Source organism: Bactrocera oleae, chromosome 6 (genome assembly GCF_042242935.1).
Source record: "Bactrocera oleae isolate idBacOlea1 chromosome 6, idBacOlea1, whole genome shotgun sequence".
Lineage (NCBI taxonomy): Eukaryota > Metazoa > Arthropoda > Insecta > Diptera > Tephritidae > Bactrocera > Bactrocera oleae.
Genome location: NC_091540.1, coordinates 35009418 through 35018333, shown reverse-complemented (window position 1 = coordinate 35018333; position 8916 = coordinate 35009418).

Below are 8916 nucleotides of genomic sequence, written 5' to 3'. Positions count from 1 at the left end.
ATATATTTAATGCCCCGTTTATTTCTGTTGCTTGTTTCCGTGCTATCTATCCTCAGCTCGTTAATTGGAGTAAATTCTGGAATATCAAAATTTTCGCAAGGACAACTCCAAGTTTGTACAAAACATAAAATATCTGAAGATAGCATCAAACAGTCGCTTTTTATTGTATATCATTAATGTGAGCGTGAAGATTCTGAACATTATGGAATAAAATTTGATATCCTGATGTTCGGGAAATCATAAAATTGAAACTTGTTGTCAGAGCTTTATTTGTGTTCAATTTTTCCAGTTCCCTAAATACGGGATCCGATTCAGAAAATTTGTTAGGAGGAATAAAATTTCCTATGATGAATAAACCATTTGCAGTAGTAGATCGACTGCAAGCGACATATCTTGAAGCTCTAGGCATTCTGGGTCGAGTATGAACTACAACTTTATTATATATGAATAGTTATTTCCTCAGATGGAACAACTGGAAACTGATTTCTTTCAATTGAAATTTGTTCATTTCTTTTATATTGAAAAGATTTTAGAACTTTTTCAGAACTTCTATAGGATGAGGCTTTTTTGATCGTGCTATCAAATCAACAAAGGTTCCAAAAACTTAATCCACAGAGTTGTTGGAAAAGAACAATGGAAATCAATTTGCATAAATTGTCCAGCTGCCCCATTAACCAAGCCATCACACGTGTTTATATTCACTGTAATCATATATTATATTTGGCGGAGGTTTTTAGTGTCAATTCATAGGGCAGTCCGTGCGTTTCAGAAGTTTTGAAAAGTTTAACTCTTTCCAAAATATTCTCATTTTCACTTATACCAATTCCTTTAACTAAGTCTTTTGTAGTTGAAAGGATAGCTTCAGTTGGGATTCGACTGAGCTTAAGGGCACTGAAATTATTTGTCTCTTCATTGGAGCAAAATAAATGTATGCCATCATCAGGAACTTTGTCGAAATTAACTATTCGAGTTTCAATGAGTGATATTTCCTCATTTGTCATAATACCAGATGCCATATGGTTTAATGCAATTGCAAAGGCCTGATCCTCCCGTTGTCTCATTATTTCTTTTAATTCGAAGTATTTAAATAACTCCAACAAAGGGGAACCAACTAAAGTGCTGTATGCTTCATTGGAATTAATAGAGAATATCCACCTATCTCCAACAGGTGAGAGTTGCTTCAAATCACCAAACACTATGATCGGTTTACCACCGAAGGGGTGGTCTGTTTTGAAAATTTGTTTTAATCTCGCATCAACATAGCTAAATATACGAGCACCCACAATCGATATTTCATTAATTATAAATTATTTTAAATCGATAAGACTGGAATACAATGAGTTAACTGTGTCATTGGTAAGTGGTCTCAACTCTCTATTCAACTGATTAATAGGTAAAGAGAATATTGAATGAAGGGTCATTTCACCTATTCCGAATGCTGCTTTACCCATATGTGCGGAAAGAAGAACTTTTAAGGAACTTGAATTGGATCCAGGTGTATAATTGTGACGATGGTTAAGAGCTTGATATATTGCAGATATCAAACGACTCTTTCCTACAATTGTACCGCCGCCAATGAACTCATAAAATGGGCGACTTGTATTAAGCTGGTGCATCAAATGTGTCAAATAGGTTCTTTTCTTAGTATTTAGACTTTGAACTAAAGAAAATAGTTCCTCAACTGGAATTAACAGAGATAGTTTAATAATTCTAGTATTGCAGTCAGATTCAGTGTCATTATCTGTTGAGTCTTCACCAGACCTAATATTTCTGTCGAACCTGAACGAAGGTTCTGAAATTCCGCTCTAGGTTTTACCATTCGAACACGTTCCTCAAGTCGAGAGGTATTTATAAATATTTCTGCATTACTTGCTTCCAAAATATGGAGCCCAATGCAGCAGTATACTGCTTCTTGTGCAGATATTTCTGTGCCAGATCTGAATTTGTGACCTATATGTTTAAGTTTTTGCTTCATAGTATAATTTCCAGCATTTACCTCTGATATAGCTTAATTTAAGAGCCTAGAAGTTCCCCTGTTAGGCTTGTTTTCTCGACGAGGTCTATGACCTCGAGTATTTCTTATTTGCTCTTCAGAGCGAATTTGGGGATCTTGTCGACTTGTTCTATGTTGAACAGTTCTGACTGCTCACTAGTTTTCACGAAGAACTCTTATACTTCTTCTATTCTGAAGACGACTTAGTAATACAGATTTTCTACTTAATCTAGGCAGATTTATTAATAATAAATGGATTAATATATAAAATGTTAAAAGTTGGATCCTAGGTGTTGCTCTCTTTCACTGTAATTTCTTGTAAGTCCTATCCTAGCTATGACTCCTTTCCTGTTCGGTGTATAGGTAATATGGTATACTGGTGCACATATGTATGTATATGGGTTTGCTCGACGCTGTATATAATAATACTTTAAACACTATATAACTAATACACTAAAATTAGTTTGAATAAAGCACTTTGCTGGTAAAGAAATCTAGTGTAACTGAAACTACATATACAGTGTACTGATATTTATTATACTCTTGCAACATGTTGCTACAGAGTATAATAGTTTTGTGATGGTATATTTTTGTACACACAGCTTACGTACTTTTGCATACCTATATACAATATTACTTCGGTATTCACTAATATAATAATACATAATATTTAGTTATATTTATATTTGAGAAATTAGTAGTTTATTTCATTGTATTGAAATTAAGTGCTCGGAAAACCCCTCCGTAAATTGCTTTCGTCTAACGCTTTTTAAAACAGGGGGATCTATGGTACCTATATTGAAGGGTCTGCCCATGAAGCCTAAATTAACAATAACTTACATATAATTAAGTATGGTATACACATATGTAGAGCAGGTATGTAGATTTACTTCTTTCTGTCTTAATATCTGAACCTTTAATAAGCTGCCAACGGCGCTATCTAAAAATGTAATTTTGTAATGTAATGACCTTCATATTAAAATGTGTCGCAAAACTGCAATAATAGACAGTAGCATTTAAACCGATAGGGCCGCAGTTTATCTATAACCAATAAAAAGGGTCTTTAGCCCTTTTGATACTACATTACTAATATTTATTTCATGCGATTTTTTCTAGAAAGATTTTTTTGCTCTATACAAAGACCAGCACTCTAAGCAACTTTTTTACATTTTTGTCTGGTATATTTTGTAATAAGTTCACTGATTATCACCAAATATTAGAAGAAATATTTGTATATAGAAATCTATATCTATCTCGATTAGTTTTAGGTGATGCAAACAATCGTTTGGTGAACAAAACTATACTCTGTTGCAACATGTTGCGAAAGTATAAAAATGTTGCGGAAGAATTCAACATTCATTATTCGATTAATATTTGGTATCTTATTAACTTATGTTATTTATCATAGATTTATTTAGTGTTAGATTTAATATGTGGGGTGTATGAGGTTGCTGTTGTATCCGAAAAGCGGAAATCAGTATATTAGGGTTATAAGGTTTAAACAAAGGTCTAGACCAATTTCATTCATATGCAGCGTTTAACATTATTTTTAAGAAAAACTGTCCATTTAATTTCATTAAATTATCAAATAAACGAAAAAAAGTATACCATAAGTAGAACATGTGAGCTAGGAAAATTCGTGAACCGCCAAACAGAAATTTTAATGTTGGAGCTAGGGTCAATATATCCCCGATAATGGGTATTATTGCAATTCACAAGAAGGCCAGGAAATTCCTTCAAACCTTATATTACAAAAGTGTTGAGAAAGAAATGCACATCCATTATTAATTGATATCGTGATTAAATTACAATCAAATTTGGTATTTTCTTGACTTATATTAAAGGCCATAAACTTAGTCTCAGTTTTATTGCTTGAAGTGAGATATACATAATTATGAATATGATATTAACTCTAACAAAGTGGCTAAATTTTATATTATAAGCTTATGTGGCAAACGTCAACCAGAGAATCGGAATTCATTATATGAAGGTGTGAGGTTTAGACCAATGTACAAGTATATACTAATTTCATCTTATTCAGCGTCAAACCATATAATTTTTAAGAAATCTTATCCACTTAATTCCGTTAAAATATCACATTTTGATCAACCGGAACGGTTTAAAGTCAGGTGGAAAGACGAAAATCATTAGGGACAGAGAAAGATATTAATTTTGACATTGCTCAGCTATACTCGAGAACAAATTTTGAAGCAATTTTATTTATAAAAAAAAATATTAATACTCACTGACCGACATATTCGGCATAAAACTAGTTAGAATAACGAAAAGCATTATAAATAGTATATAGAATTTGATAGTATTAACCCGATTATATCAATTTTTGCCAATACCACATACTACTAACATACCACAGACTAATAAAATGCTCCCACTGTTTCATTAAGGTACCTCACATACCATCACCAATCAAATGGAGTAAAGTCAGACGAATGTTCGAAAATCCTGATATTAGTTACATGTGGGCTAAGTAAAATGTTCACCCAATTTGATCCATTTTAGGCACAAAGATACCTTGTTATGAGTAAAACACGCTCTCTTATTTTCATTGAGATAACTCACATATGCGGTATAAAGTCACGCCAAAGTTCAAAAATATTTATATGTATTAGGTATATGAGTATTGATCCGATTCAACCCATTTTTGACACAAAGACATACTATTATCGATAGTTTCATTTATTTATTCTATTATATGAATTTCAATTATATATCTTACACATTGACCGATATTTACGGCAAAAAGTAAACTATAGGTACTGGGGTCCACATATTCAGTACATAGGGACTTGAACAGTTTTGCTTCGATTTAGACAATTTTTTGTCACAAGGTTTAACTTTAAACGCATTATTCACGCAAAGTTTTACCCCGATACCCGATACCCCGATCATTGTTGCTTGATTTGCATACTGGAAAGTGAAAGAATCAAGTGGAATTTACAATGGTGTCATATGGGAAATAGGCGTGGTTGTAATCCGATTAGCCCATTTTCGCACCATAACATAGAAATATAAGAGGAAAATTATGTGCCGAATTTGGTTGAAATCGGTTAAGCAGCCCAAGATATGGGTTTTCATCTTAAAGTGGGCGATGCCACGCCTACTGTTTTATCGCACTTTTAGTAGTTTTTAACAGTTCCGTTATATGGGGAGTGGGCGGGGTTTTCACCCATTTTCACACTGTCGATAGAGGTGCTGAAAACATTTGCTCTCAGTGAATTTTGTTATTATAGCTTTAGTGGTTAAGAAGTTATGCACTTTAAAGCTATTAGGGGGGGGCGGACCACGCCCACTAAAAAACTGTAAACTGCAGATGCTTCTTCTTAATGTGATCCGGTATACCAAATAACAGTCTTGGATCTTATTGTAGAGCTTAGTTATGACAATTTATTTGTTTTTGATTAATGCCGTCGTAAACTCGATTAGTTTTAGGTGATATAAACAACCGTTAGGTGAACAAAACTATTATACTCTGTAGCAACATGTTGCGAGAGTATAAAAATTCGGATTATATTCCCAAACTACCATATATTGCGGTTTGCTAAGGGATGGCGTAACTTGATTATTATTCCAATTATTCTGATGTGTTACTGTCCTGTGCGTCTTTTTCAGTATATTTCATTAATTTCAAGCGTAAAGAAGAACAATTTTTTTCACTCAAATATTTCGAAGTTTGTGCTGAAAAAATGTTTTTGCGGCGAATTCTTTTTTATTACTTTAATATGAAGAAAATTTCAGTTGAAAGTTATCGTGTTTTGATGAAAGTTTATGGGGCTTGCTATAATTTAAAAGTGATGATTTCCTTTCACAAGAAGTGTACTGTTAGAACCCATGATGGGCAGGTTTCCAAGCATTGTTCAGGCTGAAGTCTACGTCATTAGCAAATGCGCTGAGATAGCCCTAGATATGAACTATTATGGGGAACGAATAGTAACTCTTAGTGATAGTCAAGCGGTACTTTAGACAATCTCGGCTGTTAAAACTAGATCAGCAATGATACTAGAGTGTATAAAGGTAAACAGGATTGCCACTGTAAATATCATCCTACTAGCATGTATCCTTGGGCACAGAGGAGTCAATGTAAATGAGCTACCCGATCTCCTGGCGAAACAAGGTGTGGGAACCAATCCGAAAGGCCCGGAACCTTTCTTCACTGTGGGTCCCCACACTCTACGAGAGGAGCTACGTAAAGAGGAAAGAGCCAGTAGAAAACGTCACTGACAACAAGTACCTGGACTTCGACATGCAAGGATGTTTCTGGGAGAGTATGATACAAAACGGTTCAAGAAACTAAACGCTCTTCCCAGAGACAAATTAAGGCAGCTTGTGGGATTTTATACAGGTCACTGCGGACTGCGGTGTCGTCTGCATAGATTAGGATACAGTTCCAATCAATCAATGTCGCTTTTGCGACCATAGAGCAGAGATATCAGAGCACATACTCCTGGATTGAACCGCAATCACAAAAAGAAGGATTCAGGCAATCGGGTAATTAAATCCGGTGAGAGACCATACAATATTACAACCATTAACCCAGGAGCTTCACTAAACCTGGTTGAGATAACTCGGTTAAGCGAAGTGTTGTAATAACAGGAGAGGGCAGAATAGACCACAGTGCCGTACTCAAATTTTAATCTAATCTAATCCAAGTGATGATTTTGGCTTGAAAGACGAAAAGTTTTCTGGGTGGCCAGTTTGAGAGGAGGAACTGGAGACATTGCTGAATCTTTGGGAGTTATTCAACCAGCCATTTTCGGTTCGCCCGCTGTATCCAATATTCGGTCGACATAATCGCCCAGCAGAGTCAAAAATTCAAGCAACCATGGATCGGTTTCGCACCACGTTTCCTTTAGTGGATAATGCGAATCCTCAGAGATGCATTCACACCGAAGACGCTAATTGCTGCTGTTGAGCAGAGTATCGAAGAATACCCGAATGAGTCCATCCGCCATCGCGCGCAACAATTGGAGCTGCTCCAGCTCGTGCTAATATTGAACCCGATTTTCAGAAGAAAATTTTTATGTTCACTTTTGGTTGAATAGGTACTTTAATAAACAAAATTGTCGTATTGAAGGGAATGATAATTGCCAAGCCAAAATAAGGCCGGCTATAATGTTACAATATGGTAATGACTTTTTCGTCTCTGAATTTAAGCATCTTGATGTGGACGACTTTTGGTTCCAACATGGCGGCACTACATGCCATACAGCCAAAGAAACGATCAATAAATTGAAGAAAACTTTTGGTCAGCGTATTATCTCGTGTCGTGGGCCTGTACCGTGGCTTCCAAAATCATGCAATTTAACACCGCTGGACTATTTTTTGTGAGATGCGAAGTCGCTTGTCTACGCAGATAAGTCTGAGGCGATTGACGCCTTGGAAAAAAATATTCAGCGTATTATTGCTGACAAACGGCCCATATTCCTTCCAAATGTGGTCGAAAATTGGGCCCCTCGGGTGGAATTTATTGGAGCCAGCCATGACGGTCACTTTCCCGAAATCATTTTTAATATTGGCAAACCCTGTTTAAATAAATTAGCTAAATTTTTAGCCATAAAATAAAAAAATATATGTGTTTTACTCTTCTTGAAAACCATATGTCTAAAAAATACCATTTATATATTATATATCGTATGTTGTTGTAACATCGGTTAAAAAAATTAAATTATTACACATACATTCGTCTTTTAGCAAATACGATGTTATTCAAGTTGCTAACCACAGTAGCACATCCTGTAACCCCATCACTGTTGATGGATCACGCGCTTCAAGAAATAGCCAGACACAGGATCGTCGAACATAATTATCAAATCTTCGGTTAAGGTCTGAGATATGTGATCTGGCGTCCTATTTCAAAATAAACAGGAACTACATTTTTGGTAGTATACATAGACGTGGTTTCGATCTGAGAATAACAAATTTATCAGCTCTTTACAATAAACGAAATAATAATTCAGTAACGAATTTCTTGGCCTTTTTAAGTCGATGACTCAACAGAACAAAACAATTATGGAAATAACATCTTATATATATGTATAATACACTAGAGCTGGAGAAGGTACCAATATTATTTAAACTGTTTTCATTAAATTTTTTAAAGAATTCTTCCTTACTCCGAAAAGGGAAGTACAAAATCGGTGATTGTGATATAAAAAAACCCGAGCGATGGAAATATCTACATATCTTGTACTAATATATGTATATTAGATATGCAAATTTACGTTTTTGGTATTAAATAGTTTAATGAACAAAGGAATTAACCCAAATATTTTAATAACGATATATTTTTATTGGCCGATATATAGTCAACCTGAAGGACGAAATTTGTTTATTCCGTTTGAATTTTATAGCTCAATGACGATGAATATCTCCTAAGCGCTTAACTTAATTTAAACATTACAAAGACCATTTTTGTAGAGCAGTAAATTTCCTGCAAGACTATGAGCTTGGCAATTTAAAATGATTTTTTTTACTCAGAAAAAGTCGAAATAGACCTTACAAACATCAAGGCAAACTTAATATACCCTGTTCAGAGTATAAAACATGGCGCTAGAGTATTTAAAGTGAGTGAGTTATTTTCTGAAACTATTTACCATATATTCCGAATAATTGGAAACTATTACACACCAATTTCGGCTAGCAGATACATTATTTATTATTTTACTTGTATTAATGGTAAACATTTGTATACTTGATATAAAAATGACGGAATTTTGTAATTTCTGTTATTAAATTGCTTTATATAATAAATACCTATATGATGTTTGTATAATTAAGGTATCTCGATGGCCAGATTTCTTTCATCATTAAAGGAGAACCTTAAAGGGCTGCCGCAGTCAGTCGGGTTAAGATCGTGTTGCTTTCTTAATTTGTGAACCATGTATCGGTGGTATTGAGGAAGGAAA